The sequence below is a fragment of the Dermacentor andersoni genome, chromosome 9, assembly GCF_023375885.2.
Source record: "Dermacentor andersoni chromosome 9, qqDerAnde1_hic_scaffold, whole genome shotgun sequence".
Lineage (NCBI taxonomy): Eukaryota > Metazoa > Arthropoda > Arachnida > Ixodida > Ixodidae > Dermacentor > Dermacentor andersoni.
In genome coordinates this window covers 116,230,414-116,240,000 of record NC_092822.1, presented here as the reverse complement: position 1 = coordinate 116,240,000, position 9,587 = coordinate 116,230,414, and the positions used below count along the sequence as shown (strand labels likewise).

General features: G+C 47.2%; 2 pseudogenes; both read right to left on the bottom strand.

Annotated features, from left to right (window-relative positions):
• Nucleotides 1-3,986: 3,986 nt before the first annotated feature.
• On the bottom strand, nucleotides 3,987-6,630 carry LOC126529627 (uncharacterized; annotated as a pseudogene).
• Nucleotides 6,631-6,751: 121 nt separating this feature from the next.
• The window catches only part of LOC140213350 (uncharacterized), a 31,731-nt pseudogene continuing 28,895 nt past the window's right edge, over nucleotides 6,752-9,587 (bottom strand).

Sequence of the window (9,587 nt, the reverse complement as noted above, 5' to 3'; positions counted from 1 at the left end):
CCACCAAGCTGTTGCTATTAAACTGCCTAATAACCTACCTATCTTAAACAAGAAAAGGAAAGAAAAAAACAACGCTATGAACTCCCACAACCAAATTTTCTGATCACCTATTGCGAACTTTGCTTTTGTACGAGTCTGTTTTTTGTCGTTTCCCGACTTACACCAATCTTCCAATCGCCTCTTACTAAACTCTATTGCGGACGTTTACTTTTCCAGTGCTCTCGCTGAACCCAAGGATTTCAAGGAGGCCATCATCATCATCATCATCATCATCATTAGCCTAGTTACGCCCACTGCAGGGCAAAGGCCTCTCCCATACTTCTCCAACTACCCCGGTCATGTACTAATTGTGGCCATGTTGTCCCTGCAAACGTCTTAATGTCATCTGCCCACCTAACTTTCTGCCGCCCCCTGCTACGCTTCCCTTCTCTTGGAATCCAGTCCGTAGCTCTTAGTGACCATCGGTTATCTTCCCTCCTCATTACATGTCCGGCCCATGCCCATTTCTTTTTCTTGATTTCAACTAAGACGTCGTTTACCCGCGTTTGTTGCCTCACCCAATCTGCTCTTTTCTTATCCCTTAACGTTACACCCATCATTCTTCTTTCCATAGCTCGTTGCGTCGTTCTCAATTTCAGCAGAACCCTTTTCGTAAGCCTCCAGGTTTCTGCCCCATATGTGAGTACTGGTAACACACAGCTGTTGTACACTTTCCTTTTGAGGGATAGTGGCAACCTACTGTTCATGATTTGAGAATGCCTGCCAAACGCTCCCCAACCCATTCTTATTCTTCTGGTTATTTCAGTCTCATGATCCGGATCCGTGGTCACTACCTGCCCTAAGTAGATGTATTCCCTTACCACTTCCAGTGTTTCGCTACCTATCGTAAACTGCTGTTCTCTTCCGAGACTGTTAAACAGTACTTTAGTTTTCTGCAGATTAATTTTCAGACCCACCCTTCTGCTTTGCCTCTCCAGGTCAGTGAGCATGCATTGCAATTGGTCTCCTGAGTTACTAAGCAAGGCAATATCATCAGCGAATCGCAAGTTGCTAAGGTATTCTCCATCAACTTTTATCCCCAATTCTTCCCACTCCAGGCCTCTGAATACCTCCTGTAAACATGCTGTGAATAGCATTGGAGATATCGTATCTCCCTGTCTGACGCCTCTCTTTATAGGGATTTTGTTGCTTTCTTTGTGGAGGACTACGGTGGCTGTGGAGCCGCTATAGATATCTTCCAGTATTTTTACATATGCCTCATCTACACCCTGATTCCGTAATGCCTCCATGACTGCTGAGGTTTCGACTGAATCAAACGCTTTCTCGTAATCAATGAAAGCTATATATAAGGGTTGGTTATATTCTGCACATTTCTCTATCACTTGATTGATAGTGTGAATATGGTCTATTGCTGAGTAGCCTTTACGGAATCCTGCCTGGTCCTTTGGTTGACAGAAGTCTAAGGTGTTCCTGATTCTATTTGCGATTACCTTAGTAAATACTTTGTAGGCAACGGACAGTAAGCTGATCGGTCTATAATTTTTCAAGTCTTTGGCGTCCCCTTTCTTATGGATTAGGATTATGTTAGCGTTCTTCCAAGGAGGCCAGTGGTGCCTAAATCGACCGCTGGACAGACGTCTTCACATTCTAATTAAACATGCTCTATCGTTTCCCTAGATCTTACCGCAGCAAGCACATACTTCGTCTTCCTTCTTATATCTCGCTTATAGGTGCGTGTTCTAAGGCATCCCGATCTCGCTTCGAAAAGTAATGAGCTTCCCTTTGAGTTATAATAAATTGTTTCTTTCCTGATTTCGTTTTCTTTTTTTTCTCTTAAGTAGTTACTCATGGCAGGTTTCTTTTCCATTGCCGCCACCCATGAGGTTATTTCAGCATCTCTGACTTCCTGCTTGACCTTCTTTGTTGCCGTGTTGCCCACCCTACAGGCCGCATACTTGCTGGTAAGCTTCCTAGTTATTTTCTTCCACTGTGAATCAATGTGTTTCCTGTACAGATACCTGGAACACTCTCCAAGCCCATTTACTTCCTTCCATATTCCTCAGTCGTTTTTCATAATCAATTTTACTGTTGGCTTCCCTCACTTCAAAACTAGTCTAGCCCATATCACCCTGCACAGTTTCATTTGTAGTCTTCCCGTGAGCGCCCAATGCGAGGCGACCCACTGACCTTTGGCTCTCATCGAGTCCTGATTGTACCCCTGATTTCAAGCAAACAACCGCATTTCCAAAACTAACTCCTGGAACCATTACACCTTTCCACATACCTCGGAGGACCTCGTACCTATTGTATCCCCAAAGCGCTCTGCGCTTCATTACGGCTGAATTTCTCTTCACCTTTACTGTTATTGTTTTTCCCTGTGTTTCCATATATCTATTGCCTTCGTTTATCCATATACCAAGGTATTTATATTCTCTTACCCGAGGTATTTCCTGGCCCTGTATTGCCACTGTCTGTACAATGTTTTCATTGAATACCATAACACCTCATTCTCTAACACTAAATTTCAGATCTAAATTCTTGCCTTCCTGTCCACAAATATTAGCCATACGTTTCAAATCACTTTGGTTCTTAGCTAGCAACACAATGTCGTCCGCTAAAATAAACCTGGAAACTGCTGATCTACTACTGTACCCGCCTGTTCGTATGGGACATTAAACCCGATATTACTTCCTTCTAGCGCCCTCTCCATCCTTAACTTGTACATCATAAACAGCAGTGGCGATAAAGGGCACCCCTGCCTCAGTCCCTTGTTGATATCAACTGTCTCCTCGCTTCTCATCCCTTCCCATTCAATGCAAACGGTATTTTCTAGGTGAATCTCTCAAAAGCTGTAGGCAATCGTCACCTAAGCCTTCCCCTTCCAGAATATCCCACAAAATCTTGCGGTCTACGTTGTTTTACGCCCCTGTAATGTCTAAAAAGGCCACATATAACAGTCTCCTTTGTACTCTTGATATTTCAATACACTGAGTAAGAACAAATAAGCTAGCATCCAAACGCCTACCTATTCTGAAGCCATTACGAAGTTCTCCCAGAATGCCATTATTCTCTGCCCAATTTTGCAGCTTTAATTTGATTGCCTGCATTGGTAGCCTGTATATTACTGATGTAATGGTCAACGGTCTATACGGGTGAATTCTAGCTTTCTCCTCTTTACCTTTATAAATTAAATTCATTCTACTTTGTCGCCAACTGGCTGGTATTCGTCTATCTTTTAAAGTTTTTTCCACTGTTTTCACCAGAGCTTCCTTACTTTCTGTTCCTAGTTCATTAATCATTCTAACGGGAACCTCGTCAAGCCCTGTGGCTGCACGCTTAGGAATTTTCTCTTCGGCTTTCTTCCAGTTCAAATTCGTCAGCAACAGCTCCTTTTCCATCTGGTTCTCTTTCATGCTCTTTTTTTTTTAAATACAACCTCGTCATTGACTTGGAAAGATTCGGCTGTAATTTAATGCCGCTTTCCCTTCCAATTTGTTTCCGTCTTCGTCTAGGATATGTAGTAGTATTGTTGTTGACTTCCTGCCTAATAATTTGATGTGGTTCCAATAAACTCTAGGTGCGGCCTTCTTTTTCTCACGTATTTCTGACAACCAACGTTCACTTTCACCTTTTATCTTTGTTTGCACCTGCATTTGAACCATAGACTTTTTTCTCCCGGTATAGTTCCCACTTACTGGCTACTTCAACTGCGCTTACTGTGCCTGCCTGTGCTCGCGGTATGCTGTCTGTAGTTCGGCGATCGCTTCTCATATCTCCTGTATCATACGTAATGCACACGGTCGTGGCAGCAAGAAGACTATTGATAACAAGGGAACGTATTTATAGCCGCGCTTGTGCACCACGCTGATCTCTTCGTTCGCCCAGTGTCACTGTCTTGGTTGGCCGTTGCATCCTCCTTTCTTTGAAGAATGAAAACACTGAAAACACGGAAAGCACTCAGTATCGATGAGTAGCAGTCGACACTTCTAGGCCGTTTCAGTCTGCTGGAATCCGTGCGTGTAGGCCAGGCGATCTGGTAGTCTTCGCGGTCTGGTAGATCGCCTCAGTGAATCTAGGATGTTGGGCGGGCCTGGTGTGCATGCTGGTGGCCGATCCGGTGGGGCCTGCGGAGGTTCTGGCCGCTGCTGCGAGACTGCGCTCGAAGATGAATCGGGGGTGTCGTCGCAGTCGTCCGCCTGGTAATGGATGGCTCGATGAAGCGCTTCTGGTGTTTTGCTAAGGTGCTGTCTATTTCGACGGAAAACCCGGCCATCCTCCGTCAGAACAGTATACGACCTTGGGGCCACGAGATCTTGGACTTGCGCCATGATTTCCCATCTACCATTTACGAGGATGCGGACGACGTCTCCCTTCTGTAGTGGAGCTAGTGGTCTTCCTGCGGTCCTTGTTTGAACATGTTTTTGGGCGGGACCTGACGCTGACGCTGAAAAATCTGGAAGTAGCGTTCTGAAACTTCGTCCCTAGCAGTTCCGATGGTGAACGGCCGTCCTCGAGAGGACACACCCCGTAGTTGAGAAGGCCCAAGCCAAACTCCTCTTTCGTGCTCTCAGTCTTGCTCAGCAGCCGGTTGACCACTTGTACGCCCTTCTCGGCGAGTCCGTTGGACCTGGGAAAACGGGGACTGGAAATTGCATGCACAAAGTAATAACGAGCAGCAAAATTTTTAAACTCTTTTGAGGCAAACTGCGGGCCGCCATCACTGCAAACTTTTAGTGGTAATCCATGCCTTGCAAAGATCTGACGTAGTTTATGAATGATAGTCGTTGCAGAGGTCTCCTGCAGGTGCTCGACTTCTGGACAATTAGAGCAGGCGTCATGGACCAAAAAATGCTCCCCGGCGTGTTAAAAAAAATCTGTACCAACTCTGACTCATGGCATGTCTGGATCGGTGCGCTGGCACAGGGGCTCGTCAGCCTGTCGATGGGCAAACTTCTTGCAAACGTCACACCTGTCGATGAAATGGGCAATATCTGTTGACATTCCTGGCCAATACATCAACTTGCGAGCCCTCAATTTGCATTTTCCTAAGCCGAGATGCCCATGGTGCACTCGTCGCAGCATCTCTGTTCGCGTGCTTGCAGGCACGACTACTTTGGTTTCCTTGAGGAGTAATCCGTTGACTACAGAAAGTTCTTGTGCGAAGGGCTTTAGCTCGCCTTCTACAGGTATTGACGACTGCAGCCTGGAGATGACGTCTTGCGTCCTTGCATCACTGGCCGTTGCTGCCTGCAGACGGGATAGGGTGGCTGGTCCAACAACGGCAGTCAGGGCGCCCAACAAATGAACTTCAACGTCCGTTGTGGCTTTTTCTGGTTGTTCCTGTTATGGTATTCGTGACAAGGTGTCAGCGACAATCAATTTGCTGCCCGGAACATACTGCAACTAAAACTCGTACTTCAGCACTCGAAGAAATAGTCGTTGCAGACGGGGTGGCATGTCGCCTATTTCTTTCTTTGAAATTGCCAACAATGGGTCGCGGTCGGTTTCAATAACGACATGTCTTCCAATAACGTAATCATTAAACTTTTCACAGCCGAATGTTATGGCCAGAGCCTCTTTCTATTTGGGCGTACCTTTGCTCAGTTTCCGTGAGTGCTCGTGATGCGTGGCCTACCAGGCACCAGTCTCGTACATGTTGCTGGAAAGCACCGCTCCGAGTGCAAACGCTGACGCATCCGTACACAGTTTCGTGGAAAGCTCGGGATTAAAAATAGCCAGAACGGGTGCTTCCGTCAGCATCATTTTGAGCTACGTCCACTCACGCTCGTGAACCTGCGTCCACTCGAAAACTGTCGTTTCTAATCAGGCTGCGCAAGGCCTCAGTGTGGGCTGACAACAGTGGCAAGTATTTCCCGAAATATATAGTTCACAGTGCCAAGTAAGCGTTGAACGTCTTTCTTGGTCGTTGGCGGAGGGTGGTTTAAAAGGAACTTTATCAGGTCGGGATTCGGCTCAATACCTTTGGAACTAAGCTTAATTATCACTCAAGAATCTGATTTCAGTACGTCCAAAAATGCACTTTTCTGCATTCAATGTTAGGCCCTCTGCCTGTGCCCTTTCTAGCGCTTTGTACAGGCGTTCATCGTGTTCCTTTTGCATAGAACCCCACACTAGCACATCGTCAATGTACACACGTGTACCCGGGAGGTCGTCGAATATCTGGCTCATTGTACGCTGGAAAGCTTCTGGTGCAGATGCAGCACCAAACGGCAGTCTGATATGCCGATAACGATCAAACGGCGAACTGAATGTGCAGATTTCTTATGTTTTTTTGTCGAGAGGAATTTGATGGAACCCACTGTTTGCATCGAGTCTGCTGAAATACTTTGCATGTGTTACATCACCTTCGCTTTCTTCCTGGCATGGCAACTGAAAGTGCTCTCTCTTCACCACCCTATTAATTGCCCGCGGGTCCATGCCTACTCTTAAGTCTCCATTTTTCTTCCTCACGGTAACCAAAGGACTTACCCAGTCTGACGGTTCTTCCACCTTCTCGACGATGTTCACAGCATTCATCCGGTCGAGTTCTTTCTTAAGCGGCTTCTTGAGGGCATAAGGCGCACGCCGAGTTGGCTGTACTACAGGGACAGCGTCCTTCCGAAGCACCATTCTGTACTCGCGCTGCGTCCTGCCAATGCCCGTGAACAGCCTTGGGAATGTCTGCTTTAAGCTTCCGTATGCCTCGCTGCTGTCCACCGAGTTCACTCTGTTGACCAGACCAATAAGTTGCTCACTTGCCCCCGAGGCCCAGGATGGTTTGCTTCTTTACTATGAAGAACTCAAACAGCACATGCCGTTTGTCTAACTGCACGGCGAGGCAAACCTTCCCACTGTGTGGTATTTTGTCGCCCTCGTAATGGTGCAGGATGCTCCTCGTGGGGTACGGCTGCTGCCTAGTTCCGAGCCTTTTGAACAGTGAACGCGGCAACAAGTTAGCCTGCGCTCCCCTATCGACCTTCAACAAGTTAGCCTGCGCTCCCGTGTCGACCTTCAGCTGCGCATCACTTCCCTCAATGCTCGTTGTTACAATCCAGTCGCGACTTTCGGGGCCACGCTTACTTTCCGTCGTCCTTATCTCAAGAACGTTGAAGTCAATGTCACTCTCCGCTCCCTCGAGCACGCCATCAACGGCTGCTCGCTTGCTCGTACAGCAGGCGGCGAAGTGATTAGGCTTCGTGCACTTGTTGCATGTTTTGCCGTACGCCGGACACTTCCCTGGCGCGTGCGAGAAGTTGCAGTACCGACATTGTTGGCGTCCGTGTTTAGCTTGCGTTCGTAAAACAGGTTCAATCTTGCTTTCCGCCGTCCACGCCCTATTTTTCGATTCGGCAAGTTCCTCAGCTTTGCAGCATTCCACTGCTGTGGCCAGGGTCAGGTCTTTCGAAGTTTTTCTCGCAGGGACGTGCTTAAAATGCCACAGACGATTTGATCCCGCAGCATGGAATTTCGTAGATCCCCGAAGTTCTTGCTTTTAGTTGCAGATACCGAAAGACCTGTTCGAATGGCTCTTCGTGTGCCTGACGACGCAAGCGAAACGCATATCGCTCTTAAGTGTCATTACACTTAGGCAAGCAGTAGTTTTCAGATGCTTTAACCAAAACGTCATAGTCTTTAGCTTCCTCCGGTGATAGGTTCAGAGTGTTAAACACGTCAATTGCTTCTTGACCCGCAACGTGCAAAAGAAATTGCAGCTTTCTGCTACTTACTGCGTGGCTTCGTGGGCTCAGTTGCTATCAGGTACAGCTCGATGCATTGCTTGAATGTCTTCCAGGACGCCGCTGCGTTGTCGCCCACTTGCAGTGGCTCAGGCGGGCGTAGGACGGTGATGGTTCCGTGAGCGATCTACACTTCTGACACCATGTATCGTGCGTAATGCACACGGTCGTGGCAAGAAGAAGACTGCTGAGACTGCTTTATTGATAACAAGGGAACGTATTTACAGCCGCGCTTGTGCACCGCGCTGCTCTCTTCGTTCCCCCAGTGTTGCTGTCTTGGTTGGCCGTTGCATCTCCTTGTTCCACCAGCTTTTCGTTTTCTTTTTTCCTTTCCAACGAACATGTTGTTTCCTTCCGTATTTCTGTCGTTATTACACTTAAAAGCTCACTATATTCCCACTCTTTACTTGGCCATTTGCAAAATTCTTCCTCTACTCTAGTGACTATATTTGTTATCTGTTCAGCGTTTAAATTTGCCTGGCCATTTTGCACACCTTGCTCTCTTTCCCAACTACATATCCCATATTCAATATGATACGTTTATGGTCACTCCCTATGCTGTTATACCCTTCCTCATCAATGACCATTTCTCTCAACTTATCATGAATTCCTTCTGTCATCAAACAGTAATCAATGGTTGATTGCCGGTTTCCCACTTCCCGCGTGATCTGCCCTTCACACTTAGGCCCTGTATTCACGATAACGAGGTTATGTTGCTCACAAAGGTCTAGCATTGACTTCCCATTGTTGTCGGTATAGCCATATAAATCCTTTATGTGGGCATTCATGTCACCTAATAGGATAATTTCAGCACCATTCCCGAAACCCTTAATATCAGCGCTTATGCATTCCACTAACTCTTTATTCTTCTCTGTGCTATTATTTCCGGTCCACAAATATGTAACGCCTAGCCAAGTTCTTTTTCCCCTCATTGTACCTGATAACCAAAGATGCTCTAGACATTTTGAATTTTATCTTTTCCATTTGGCTTCCTGGTGTATTAGCATTCCGACTCCCCCTTCCTTTCTTTCCAACTTAGTTCTGTTGCACCCTTCCGAAACATAATTCTCAATCACTGGCGGCTCTTCCCAGTCCCTAAGGTGCGTGTCTGTAACCACATACACACCTATTTGTTCTCTATTTAACTGCTCCTCAATCTCTGCCCACTTTTCCTTTCTTCTGCCGTCCTGCATGTTCATGTAGCCTATTGCATGGCGAGCTCTCTTTCTTGCTTTCCTCCTATTTCTGTTATTGACGGCGATGCTATACTGAGGTTTCCTTAGGGGACCTTCATTACCACCTACTCAGGCCTCCTGAGCGCCCGTGGGCCCCCTAAAAATGCAACAGCGCGACCAGCAAGTCGCCAGCCCACTTCTCGTGCAAGCCTGTAATTGAAGTGGATCCCGTCTTGTTGAAAACCACCACACCTTCTCACTTCTCTGTTTTCTTCGACAACCTCGAAGCCTTTCTCTCGGGTCATTTTCCATACCGCCTAATTAGCAGCCATTATGGCTCTTTGTATGTGACCGTCACGTACAGGCACCTTCGGCACCGTGCACACCACGATCTGCACCTGAGGTGACAGCTCGCGCAAGTCGTCCACCCTCTTCGCCAAGCGCTGGGCTAGTCCTGTCCCTTTCCTGTTTAGGACGTCATTTAGCCCCCCTGCTACTATGACAAGGTTGTGCATGTGAGCATTTTCCGCGAGCTTTTCTTTCGCTCGCTCCATGACAGCACCCTGTGTCCGCCCTGGAAATGTCCCTACCGCCACTCTTTTATCGCCTTTCACCCTCTCCACTATTGCTTCTGAGCACCCAGCCAGATTTGAGTCGCCGGCAATAATCACCTTTT